The sequence below is a fragment of the Ziziphus jujuba genome, chromosome 7, assembly GCF_031755915.1.
Source record: "Ziziphus jujuba cultivar Dongzao chromosome 7, ASM3175591v1".
In the NCBI taxonomy this organism is placed as follows: domain Eukaryota; kingdom Viridiplantae; phylum Streptophyta; class Magnoliopsida; order Rosales; family Rhamnaceae; genus Ziziphus; species Ziziphus jujuba.
Window position 1 is genome coordinate 19,826,926 of NC_083385.1, and position 13,307 is coordinate 19,840,232.

Sequence of the window (13,307 nt, forward strand, 5' to 3'; positions counted from 1 at the left end):
CATTCCTAGTTGAATTAGGATTTTCCAGTTTTATCGTATTTTTGTTTCCTAGTTTGTTGGTTGTCTTTTATCATTGTTCTTGTTAATTTGTTTTTTTTTTATTTGCTGTTTTAGTCTTCAATTTTTGCATTCATATATTCAAAAAAAAAAAAATTCAAACAGATATTAAAAAAAAAAAAAAACTGCACTTTTGTATTTTGGTGGAGGTCACGGGTTTCGTTATTTTTTGGTGCGGAATTGCAAATTTTGGTGTTGATTCTTGCTACTGCAGTTGTTTTATGTTCTGTGAGTGAAAAAAAAAAAAAAAAGAAGAAGAAGAAAAGCCAAATATAAAAAAAAATAATAATAATAATTTGGTTTGTTGAATTTTGTGTTTGCTGGAAATTTCTTTGAACTGCTGCATTGTTGACTATTTGTTACATATTTGGAGTTTCTGGAGAATTATTTTTGCTGCTGGATATTTGGATTAAAATTAGACAAAGGAATTGATACAAAACTATAATTACGAGAACAACAACCAACATTATTCTTAATTTTTGTTCGATTTGATTCTTGTTCGTGTTTGAAATTCTTTTTCCTGAATTTTATTCTTGAATCCTTAAACTCTTACCATCTGGTCCAGTCCTTGAAGATTCCAAATTTTCCTCATTGATGTGCCTTATTTTGCCTAGAAAAGCCGAAAACTAGGATTTGTTAATTTCTTTGGTATTGCTTACTTTTTGGTACTGTTTTGTTGATAAGTTTAATTAAAACATACTTGTGATCTAATTGCTGTTTTGTGGGTGTTTTAATTAAAACTATGAAATAATTCATTGAGTGGAAAAAGGCAAGAGTGTGTGAGCTTAAAAGAGGGTAAAAGCCAAAACTAGTGTAAAAACACGAGTATCGAGACCTTGATTGAGTGAAACACATGAGGGAGTGACTTTTGGTGAGAAGTTATTTTATTTTGTATTATTTATACTAACATGTCAGATTCAAGGGTGAGAAGAGGAGATCCACCTTTAAGAATTAATGAAGAAGAGTCCGTAGGATTCCATGGGTTACCAAGCTTCGGGAAATGGTGAGCAAACAGACATGAGGGCTGTCTTGAAGCAATTACAGCGGATGAATACTCAATTTGACCATTTAGATTAAAGGATGGACAGGTTAGAAACATCCCAAGAAGTGCCAAATATAAGGTTAGATGCTCACGGAGGACGAGGTCGAGGTCGAGGAGGCCTAGGGCAACCAAGAGAGGAATTCGAGGGAAGTAACTTTGGAGATGACTTGGATGAGGGGTTTGATGAAATTTTTGAACCTTAAGAAAGGTAAATCCGTGGGAGACCAGCAAGAAATGAAAATGATGATCTAGGAAATATCAAGGTAAACATTTCACCTTTCATGGAAAAAAGTGATCTGGAAGCTTACTTGGAATGGGAGGAGAGAATGGAGATGATTTTTTATTGTCATAATTATTTGGGGGCCAAGAAGGTGAAGTTGGCAGCAATGGAGTTTGGTCATTATGCACTCCAATGGTGGACCAATGAGCAAAACACTCAAAGGAGAGTTAGTGATGACTTGATCACTACATGGCGACAAATGAAAGAAGCCATGAGGAAGCGGTTCGTACCATCACATTATCATAGGTTGCTGCATCAAAGGCTTTAATCCCTATCTAAAGGAAGTAGGTCCGTGGAGGATTATTACAAAGAGATGGAGATGCCTATGATGAGGTTAAACATGAATGAGGATAGAGAAGCAACCATGGCAAGATTCCTTGGTGGTTTGAGTCATGAGATGGCCAACCAACTAGAATTGCAACAATATGTGGAATTGGAGGAGATGTTGCATGTGGCTATTAAATTGGAGCATCAATTTAAGAGGAGGGGTGTAGGCTCATGGTTTGGAGGAGTTTCCAACAACGTAAGACCAATTCCAAGTGGCTAGAGAAACAATCCAACCTATGAAAACAAGCCAAAGCTGAAGGTGGGAGAAGAAAGCACCAATAAGCCAAAAAGGAAGCCTAAAGCCGAATATGTCCAAGCACATAAAAATGAGATAAAATCTGATCCTAAACCTTCAAGATCAAGAGAAATTATTTGTGTTAAGTGCCAAGGATAAGGACACATCGCTAGCCAATGCCCGAATGTAAGGATCATGGTATTGAAGGGTAATGGTGATCTAGAATCGGAAAGTAAGGAAAGTGGTGATGAAACCAAGCAAGAGGAGGAAGAAGAGCTTGAAGGTGAGGCTGAAACTTTGAATGCTTCCCATGCTGAATTAAGCTTGGTTTCTAGGAGAGTGCTAGCTACATACAAAGATGAGCATGAGATTCAAAGAGAGAACATCTTCCACACCCAATGCGAGATCCAAGGTAAGATTTGTAGCATGATTATTGATAGTGGAAGTTGTACTAATGTAATTAGTAACATTGTGGTTGATAAATTAGGCTTAACAACTATCAAACATCCAGAACCATATTGATTATAATGGATAAATGATAGTGGTGAGATGAAAGTAAATAAACAAGCCAAAGTAAAATTCAGCATTGATAAATATGTGGATTTGGTTTTGTGTGATGTTGTGCCTATGCATGCAAGACATATTTTACTTGGTAGGCCTTGGCAATTTGATAGAGATGCTATTCATTATGGTAGAGCGAATAGTATTGTTTTTAGATTTAAAGGTAAAAAGGTCAAGCTGGAAGCATTAACTCCTAAAGAGGTGTACAAAGATCAAATTCAAATACAACAAAGGAGGATGGCCAAACAACTCAAGCAAAGGACTAGTATGGCCCCCATGGCAACAACACCCATCCAAGGAGTCCAAGCTGTGCAAGACCAATCAGGTAAGTGTTCTAAAGCCCAAATTGAGTGGAAAAACCAAGACAAGGCTGAAATGGGAGTGAAAAAAAATGAGAAACCTGAGAGCTATAGTAAAAAACCCGTGAGTGAGGAAAAGGGTGTTATGGCCGAGAGAGAGAGAGGGAAAGAAAGGAAATAAAGAAAGAATAAAAAATTTTATTTGAGTTTTGGAGATGTAAGTAAAGCTATCTTGAGTAAGAAACCATTTCTGGTCATGATTTATAAAGATAATTATTTTAATGATCAAGCTAACCTTGAAGAACTTGAATTGCCAAGTTCAATTCTTTCTCTTTTGCAAGATTTTGAAAATGTCTTTCCAGATGAAATTCCAAAGGGATTACCACCAATTAGAGGGATTGACCATCAAATTGACTTTGTTCCTGGGGCTGCCATACCAAATAGACCTGCATATAGAAGTAATCCCGAAGAAACAAATGAGCTACAAAAACAGGTAAATGAGTTACTTGATAAAGGTTATATTCGTGAGAGTATGAGTCTATGTGCTGTTCTTGTTTTATTAATGTCTAAAAAAGATGGTTCTTAGAGAATGTGTGTTAATTGTAGGGCTATAAATAATATCATCATTAAATATAAATATCCAATTCCTAAATTAGATGATATGCTTGATGAATTGCATGGTGCTTACATGTTCACTAAAATTGATCTTAGGAGTGGATACCATCAAATTAGGATGAAAGAAGGTGATGCATGGAAGCCAGCATTTAAGACTAAATATAGTCATGCATTTTGGTTTAACTAATACACCTAGTACTTTTATGAGACTTATGAATCATGTTATGCGTCCATTTATTGGTAAATTTGTTGTTGTGTACTTTGATGACATTTTAGTGTATAGCCGAAACTTAGATGAACATGTAGACCATCTTAGGCAAGTTTTAGATATCCTTAGGAAAGAAAGGTTGTTTGCTAACATGAAAAAATGTGATTTTTGCAAAGATGAGCTTGTTTTCCTAGGATTTGTAGTAAGTGCTGTAGGAATCAAAGTTGATCAATCTAAAGTTCAAGTAATCAAGGAGTAGCTGACACTAACCTCTATCACTCAAGTGAGGAGCTTCCATGGTTTGGCAAGTTTTTATCAAAGATTTGTCAAGGACTTTAGTACCATCGCAGCACCTTTGAATGAAGTTGTAAAGAAGAATGTTGGCTTTAAATGGGGGGAAGTACAAGAAAAATCTTTTAATTTGTTGAAAGAATAATTATGTAATGCACCTTTATTAGTTTTGCCAAATTTTTCTAAGACTTTTGAAATTGAATGTGATGCTTCGGGTGTAGGCATTGGAGTTGTATTAATGCAAGAAGGAAGGCCCATAGCCTACTTTAGTGAGAAATTAAATGGAGCTGCACTAAACTACCTAACATATGACAAGGAGATTTATGCTTTGGTGAGGGCTTTGGAAATATGGCGGCATTATCTCATGCCAAAAAAATTTATGATTCATACAGATCATGAATCTTTGAAGCACATTAAAGGCCAAGGAAAGCTCAACCAAAGGCATGCCAAGTGGATTGAATTTATTGAGATCTTTCCATATGTGATCTGCTACAAAAAAGGTAAGGAAAATGTGGTTGCCGATGCATTATCCTGAAGATATGTTCTTTTTTCTACCTTAGATGCTAGATTGCTTGGTTTTTGAACAATTAAAGGAACTTTATGAGCATGATAGTGACTTTGGAGAAATATTTAGAACCTTTTTGAAACATGGATTTAATAAATTTTACATATTTGAGGGGTATTTGTTTAAGGAAAACAAACTTTGTGTATCTAATTGTAGCATTAGAGAATTATTGGTTCGGGAAGGTCATGGGGGTGGTTTAATGGGACATTTTGGTATTTTTAAAACTTTATCCTTACTGTAAGAACATTTTTAGTAGCTTAACATGAAGAGAGATGTTGAGAAAATATGTGAAAGGTGCTTGAAATGCCGAAAGACTAAGTCCACATTGAAGTCGCACGGATTGTACAAACCTTTACCGATTCCTTCACATCCTTGGGCAGATTTGTCTATGGATTTTATTCTTGGTTTGCCTAGGTCAAGTACAGGTAAGAATTCAATTTTTGTTGTTGTGGATAGATTTTCTAAAATGGCACATTTTATTGCATATAATAAAACTAATGATGCATCCAATGTTGCTAATTTATTTTTTAAAGAAATTGTGAGGTTACATGGAATGCCTAGGACTATTGTTTCGGATAGGGATGCTAAGTTCTTAAGTTATTTTTGGAAAACTTTGTGGGCTAAGTTAGGTATTAAGCTTTTATTTTCAACTACTTGTCATCTACAAACTAATGGACAAACTGAATTAGTGAATAGAGCTTTGTCTGCATTGTTGAGAGCATTAATTAGTCGAAATTTGATAGCTTGGGAAGATTGCTTACCACATGTTGAATTTGCTTATAATAGGTCTTTGCATTCCGCAACTAAATTTACTCCTTTTGAAATTGTTTATGGTTTTAATCATTTGACTCCATTAGATCTAGCACATTTACCTTTAAGTGAACGTGTTAATCCAGATGGGAAACAAAAAACTGATTTTGTTAAGCATATTCATGAAAGGAGTAAGGCAAATATTGAAAGGAGGACTGAGCAATATGCAAAAAATGCTAGTCAAGGACAAAAACAAGTTGTGTTTGAACCTGGAGATTGGGTTTGGTTGCACCTAAGAAATGAGAGGTTTCCCGAACAGCAGAAATCAAAATTGATGCCGAGAGCAGATGGACTTTTTCAAGTTTTGGAGCAGATAAATGACAATGCTTATAAACTTGATTTGCAGGGTGAGTATAATGTTAGTGCTACATTCAATGTTGCTGATTTGTCTCCTTTTCCTGCACATGATGACTTTGATTTAAGGGTAAATCCTTTTCAAGAGGAGGGGAATGATGCGCGAATCCATCCGGGCTTGCACAACCGACAACCTGTTGGGGTACCAATCCAATATGGATGAAGACCGGGCTGATCACTAAAGCTCAAGCTAAGAGGTTTAAGGACAACCTTGCTGCCTTTATCTAGGGAGTAATTCATTCTAAAAAAGGCTTGTCCATACCTGAAGATACAAGAGCTGTTTTAAGCATCCAAGTGGTGGAGGCTGATACATCGAAATATTTTACATCGGACACCCATACATTGGACATTATATCTCGAACATCAGACATAAGTTAGCTCGGACATCAAGCAGACATAAGTTAGCTTAGTTGTCAAACTCGTCAACTCGTTAAGCAAGTTATTTTATTATTATTTTTTCATTGTAAATTAATTAATTCCTTATTCAAAATAAAGGAATTAATTAATACAAGTTAGTTTAGGAAATTAGTGTAAAATTCGGCCAACTTATTTCCTTTTCTTTTGGTGGCCGGTTTTACCTAGTTAATTAGGGTTTTATTTTGTGAGTTTGTAACCTATTTAAAAGCTTATTTTTCAATAAGAACGAAGTTTGAATTTTATACAGAAAATTATTTGTGAGATTGAATTCTCTTTGAATACCTAAAACACCCTTAGAGAGTGAGTGTTGAAGTTTGACTTATCAATAGGACTTCCATCACCTATTGTGGCATCTTCGATATACCAAGGTTTCTAATCATAAGTTGGCTAGGGGTTGAGATGACCACTAAAACTTGAACATAATTAGATCCAGGCTAATATAATTCAGGTTTAGGAGCATGTCGTCCTAGGTTCGTATCACACCTTGACTTTTTGTTTTGGATAGAGTTTCAGTTGACCGAGGCACCATTGCAAAGTATGCTGACAGGAGTTTATAAACTAGCAGCACGTTAGGAACAGAGCTACGACTGGGAAGTTATAAGTGAAACAAGTTAAAATTCGAACTGTCCAAGTGGTGTCATGTTTGACTTTTTATTTTTTTTGTAAAATTCTATTTTGAATTGTACATGGCTGTAAAGTACTTGTCGATACGAGTTAATAGACTAGCGGCATGCTTAATTTGGACATTTGGTTAGAAAGTTAAAGACCTGTGAAGTTTTTCTAAAACAGTGTTTACCTCATCTCGATCTGTGTGTGTGCCCACAGTGTCCATTGATAATCCTGCACATGTCAAAATTTTAATCAATCCCTTGGTGTTTTTGATTGGGTGGGAGAGGTTTGAGAGAGGAGAGAGAAATCAATCACTGCCGGTTCGCCATGCTTTGGCAATCGTTGGCATGCACACACTGGACCAGCAGATCGTGGCTGTGAAATCGACTAATTGACCAAGTTTCATGGTCAATGATGATAATTTACCTGTACCGAGGGCACAAGCTAGAAGATTCAAGGACAACCTAGTTAGTTTTATTCAAGGTGTAATCAAATTCCAAGAGGGCATGACAATACCTGAAGATCCAAAGCTTGTCTTGTGCATTCAAGTTATGAAGGCGGAAATGGACTCAACAAGCTATTTTGAGGATCTGGGCAGCAAGGGATTATTTTGTTTATTTATGAACATGATTAAACTCACCAAAGGGTCATGGAAACATGTCAAGCAGAACTGAAGCTATTCAAATGAGGCATTTGCGCATGGAGTTCAATTTGGCTGAAAATGCATGGTTTTGGTGCTGGCTTTGACCTTTCTTGTGAGTCAAGTAAGTTTTTCTTATTTCAATCAAGGGCAATCAATGGTAACCAATATTAATCCTATTTTGCATCTTATATGGCATACTGGAAATGATTTGGAGCCTAAACTAGCTAGTGATTAGTAAAAGACAGCTTGTTTGACAAACTAGTCAACTAATTTCCTAATTTGAAACTTTGACTTTTGTTTTAGGAAATAGTCTTTATTTTGGTTATTTATTTATTTATTTTCTAGACAAATTACTTTAGAAAAGTTATAATTTTATTATTTTGGTTGTAAATTAATTAATTCCTAATTCAAAATAAAGGAATTAATTAATTTAATTTAGATTAGGAAAGTAAAGGAAATTCGGCCATATCATGTTTCCTAAACCTATGGCCGGTTTTACTAATGTGATTTAGGGTTTTTGTTTTATATATTTATCCTATTTAAGGGCTTATTTTCAATGAGAAAGCAGCTTACATTATTATTCAAAAATTATTTGTGAGAAGAACTCTTTTTGTTCTCTTTGAACACCTAAAACACTTAATAGAGATCAAGTGTTTTAGTTTGACTTATCAATAGGACATCCATCACCTATTGTGGCGTCTTCATCATGTACTATGATTTCTAATCACAAGTTGATAAGGGGTCAAGGTGACCATTAGAATCTAAACTTAATTTTGATCCGGGCTAGTATAATACATTATATGGGTTTAGAAGCAAGTCGACCAAGATTCGTATCATTTGGTATCAGAGCTAAGTTTTGTTCAGGTTTGATCTATCTTATTTGATTTATTTGTTTTGTGTTATTCTGCAATTTTAACATTAGGTTAATTTTGTTTCCATCTCATTCACGTTTTGCATTAAAAAAAAAAAGATTTTTCTTCATTGCCGAATTTGTTTCCTTGTTAGCCAAAATTTTGTTTCTCCTAGTTTGTTGGTTGATTTACATATTAGTTCTTAGTAATTTGGTTTATTGTTGATTTTTCTTTGTTGTGTTGATCTTAATTAGTTGCATTCTTATATATATAAAAAAAGAGAGAGATTTGAAAGTACATTGCATAAAAACTGAAAAATTTTGCAATTTGTTTTTGTTAAAATTGTGGATCGAGTTTGATAAGATTTTATGTTGGAATTGCAATTTTTGATGTTGATTCTTGCTATTGGAGATTGTGTGGATAATATTCTATTAGAGATAATAATAAATAAAAAAAAGAAGATGAACAAAAGCCGAATAAAAAAGAAAAGTAAAAGGGCCTGTTTTTGAAAGATTGAAGAATTAAGATTTTTTCGTGTGGAATTTCAATTGTGATTATTTGGAGTTGCTATTATTCATTCTAGATTGCTGCTAGGGATTTGAAATTTGAGTGCTAAAATTATTTAGATTAAAATTGGTTACAGGATTTGAGACAAAGACTTGAATTACAAGAACTACAACCACAACTATTATATATATTTTTTGTTCGAATTGTTTCTTGTTCGTTGTTTGAATCTCTTTTCCAAATTTTGGCCTTAAATTATTTGATACGAATCTAGGACAACCTACGCCTAAACCCATATTATATTAGCCCGGATCTAATTATGTTCAAGTTCTAATGGTCACCTTGACCCCTAACCAACTTGTGATTAGAAACCTTGATATATAATGAGGACGCCACAATAGATGATGGAAATCCTATTGATAAGTCAAAACTAAAACATTCATTCACTAATGGTGTTTTAGGTGTTCAAAGAGAACAAAGAGAATTCAATCTCACAAATAAATTTCTGTATAAAATTCAAGCTTGATTTCTCATTGAAAATAAGCCTTTAAATAGGCTTTGAATGAATAAAATAAAACCCTAAAAGGATTAGGAAATTTTGGCCAACATAGAACCCAATTAGGAAATTGCCTAATTTCACATCCTTTCCTAATCCAATTTGGATTAATTAAGGAATTAATTAATCTACAATGAAATAATAAAATAATAACTTTCCTAAACTTATTTTTCTAGCAAATAAATAAATAAAAACCAAAAGTAAAAGTAATTTCCTAAAACAAAAAGTAGAAATCAAATTAGGAAACTAAAATACTAGCTTTTTAACTAAGTTGACTTTGACCAATCTTCAACCAATTTTAGCTCCAAATCAGCATCTATATGCTTTTTAGGATGCCAAATAAGGTTATTATGGAGTCCCACACTTTTCCCTTGCTTAGAGGAAAGAGAAAGAGCCAACTCAGCAAAATACAGTAAAGCCAGCAAAAAATACAGTAAAACCTGGCCAGTTTCTCTCTCATGCAACACCACTTAAATGACCAGCTTAGCTTCAGTCTTGACCAGTTCCCATGACTTCTTTGTGATATCAAGTGAATTCAAGAAGATTTGACCCCATTTCCCTCTGTTCGGAATCCATAAATGCACCAAAACCGCTATCCGGGTCCGTATCGGCTTCCACCACTTGTATGCTCAAAACAAACCTTGTATCTTTGAGTATGGAAAATCCCTCTTGAGAATGAGTTACTTCCTTGATAAAGCAGCAAGGTTGTCCTTAAATCTCTTAGTTTGAGCCCTAGTGATCGGCCCGGTCTTCATCCATATCGGGTTAACACCCCAGCAGGTTGTCGATTTTGCAGACACAGGCAGATTCGCATCATTATTGGTCCTTAATATTCTTATTTATCCCTTGTTAAATCCAAAAATTTGCCTTGTTAATTTTACCTTTGTTTTGATTAGTTAGGCCGAGACTAAGTTTTATCAATCTGCATGGTATTTGCTTGTTTTTGTTGCTGCTTTATTGATAAGTTTAATTAGGGCATCTAATTGCTGTTTTGAGTTTGTTTTAATAGAACTTTGAGATAATTCTTTGAGTCGAAAAAGGCAAGAGAGTCTGAGCTTAAAAGAGGGTCAAAAATCAAAATTGTGCAAACACGAGTGCCGAGACCTTGTTTGAGTGACATACGTGAAGGAGTGAGTTTGTGAGGATTTTTGGTTTATTTTTATTAACATGACAAATCCAAGAATGAGAAGAGGAGATGGTTCATTAAGAAATCTTGAAGAGGAATTCATGGGATTCAAAGGCGAATCAAGAGCAACTGGACTTAAAGGTGAACCTACCAACATGATAGTGGTTTTGGAACAACTTCAAAGGATGAATGCTCGTTTTGATCACCTAGATCAAAGAATGGATAGAATCGAGAGTTCCCAAGGAGGTCGAGGTCGAGGTCGAGGTCGAGAAGGTTGCGAACGTTTTAGGGAGGAATATGATTAAGGTAATTTTGGAGATAACTTCGAGGAGGAGTTGCACTCCAAGGAAGGAAAACCTGTGGGAGGCAAGCCTGAGAGGAAGATGGTGACCTTGGCAACATTAAGGTCAACATACCACCTTTTATGGGAAAAAGTAATCTGGAGGCTTACCTAGAGTGGGAGGAGCTTATGGAGATGATATTTGATTACCATAACTATTTCGAGGCAAAGAAAGTTAAATTGGCCACTTTGGAATTTGGTCATTATGCACTCCAATAGTGGAACAATGAGCAAGGTACGCGAAGGAGAGTTGGTAATAAATTAATCACCACTTGGAGACAAATGAAGGGATCCATGAGGAAGAGATTTGTGCCGACCCATTACCATAGGATGTTGCATCAATGACTTCAATATTTATCACAAGGAAGTAGGAACGTGGAGGACTACTACAAGGAGATGGAGATGCTCATGATGACATTGAGCATGAATGAGGATCATGAGGTAACCATGGAAAGGTTTTTGGGAGGTTTAAATCGAGAGATAGCCAACCAAGTGGAATTAAAACAATATGTGTAATTGGAAGAGATACTACATATGGCCATCAAAATTGAGAACCAATTCAAGAGGAGGGGTACAAGCTCATAGTTTGGAAGAGTATCCAACAATGGAAGGTCTAATTCAAGTGTTTGGAGAAGCAATCCTGCATATGACACATGGCCAAAACCAAAGCTAGAAGGTGAGCTTCAATCAACCAAGGAGTGATACAAGGCCGGATTCCACTCAAGCATCCAAGTTGGAAGGTAAATCTGATCCAAAATTGTCAAGAACTAGATATATTGTTTATTTTAAGTGCCAGGGACTAGGACATATTGCAAACTAATGCCCGACTAGAAGAATCATGGTGCTAAAAGGTAATGGAGAGTTGGAGTCTGAAAGTGAGGAATCCAAAGCTGAAATTGAATTTGAAGATGATGCAATTGAGGATGAAGAACAAGAAGAAGCCAAGACTCTCAAAGCTTCAAAGGTCGAATTGAGTTTGGTGGCAAAGAGAGTCTTGACTGTGTACAAAGATGAGGATCAAATCCAAAAAGAAAACATCTTCTATACCCGATGTGAAATTTAAGGTAATATTTATAGTATGATAATTGATAGTGGAAATTGAGAAATTAGGTCTAACAACAATCAAACATCCTGAACTATATAGATTTCAATGGCTTAATGATAGTGGTGAGATGAAAATAAACAAACAAGCCAAGATAATGTTTAGCATTGATAAATATGTGGATGTTGTATTATGTGATGTTGTGCCTATGCATGCTGATCATATTTTGTTGGGAAGGCCATGGAAATTTGATAAAAACACCATACACTATGGTAGAGAGAATGCCATTGTATTCAAATTCAAAGGTAAGAAGATTAAGCTTGAGCCATTAACTCTAAAGGAGGTATTTAAAGACCAATTACAAATCAAGAAAGGAGGGATGCCGAACAGCTCAAGGAAAAGTCAAGCATAGCACCCATTGCTTCACCACTTATCTAAGAGGCCAAGGTCAAACATCCACATCAAGGTAAGTTTTCTAAAACTGAATGTGGGAAGAAGAAAAGAGAGAAGGCCGAGAGTGAGGGAAAACGAGAAAAAGCCAAGAGCTTGAGAGAGAAAGAGAAAATCGAAAAAGAAAAAGAAAGGAAAGAGAAGAACAAGAAATTTTTTTTATCTTAGTTTAGGTGATATTAATAAAGCATTTTTTAGTAAGACACCTATGCTGGTTATGATTTGTAAAGATGATTATTTAAATCATCAAACTAACCTTGAAGAGCTTGAATTGCCAAGTTATATTACTTCTCTTTTGTAGGAATATGATAACGCCTTTCCAGAGGAAATTCCTAGTGGTTTACCACCTATTCAAGGGATTAAATATCAAATTGATTTTATTCCTGGAGCTGCAATTCCAAATAGGCCTGCATATAGAAGCAATCCTGAGAAAACAAAGGAGCTACAAAGCCAAGTAAGTGAATTGCTTTGAAAAAGGTTATATTCGTGAAACCATGAGTCCATGTGCTGTTCCTGTTTTATTTGTATCTAAGAAAGATGGATCATGGTGCATGTATGTAGGTTGTAGGGCCATTAATAATATAACAATTAAGCATAGGCATCTTATTCCTAGATTAGATGATATACTTGATGAGTTATATGGTATATGGATGTTTTCTAAAATTGATCTTAGGAGTGGGTATCATCAAATTAGGATGAAAGAGTGTGATGAATGGAAAACCACAATTAAAACTAAGTATGGTTTATATGAGTGGTTAGTAATACCTTTTGGTTTAACTAATGTACCTAGCAATTTTATGAGGTTAATGAACTATGTCATGCGTCCATTTATTGGAAAATTTGTGGTTGTTTATTTTGATGATATTCTTGTATATAGTATAAACTTAAATGATCATGTAGGACACCTTATGTTAGTTTTAAAGTACTTAAGAAAGAAAGATTATATGCTAACTTCAAAAAGTGTGATTTTTGCCAAGCTAAACTTGCATTTTTAGGATTTGTTGTGATAGTGTTTGACCTAGAAGATTGGGTTTGGTTGCACCTAAGGAAGGAAAGGTTCCCAGAACAACGGAAATCCAAGCTTATGCCGCGAGGAGATGGATCTTTCCAAGGTTTGGAGAGGAT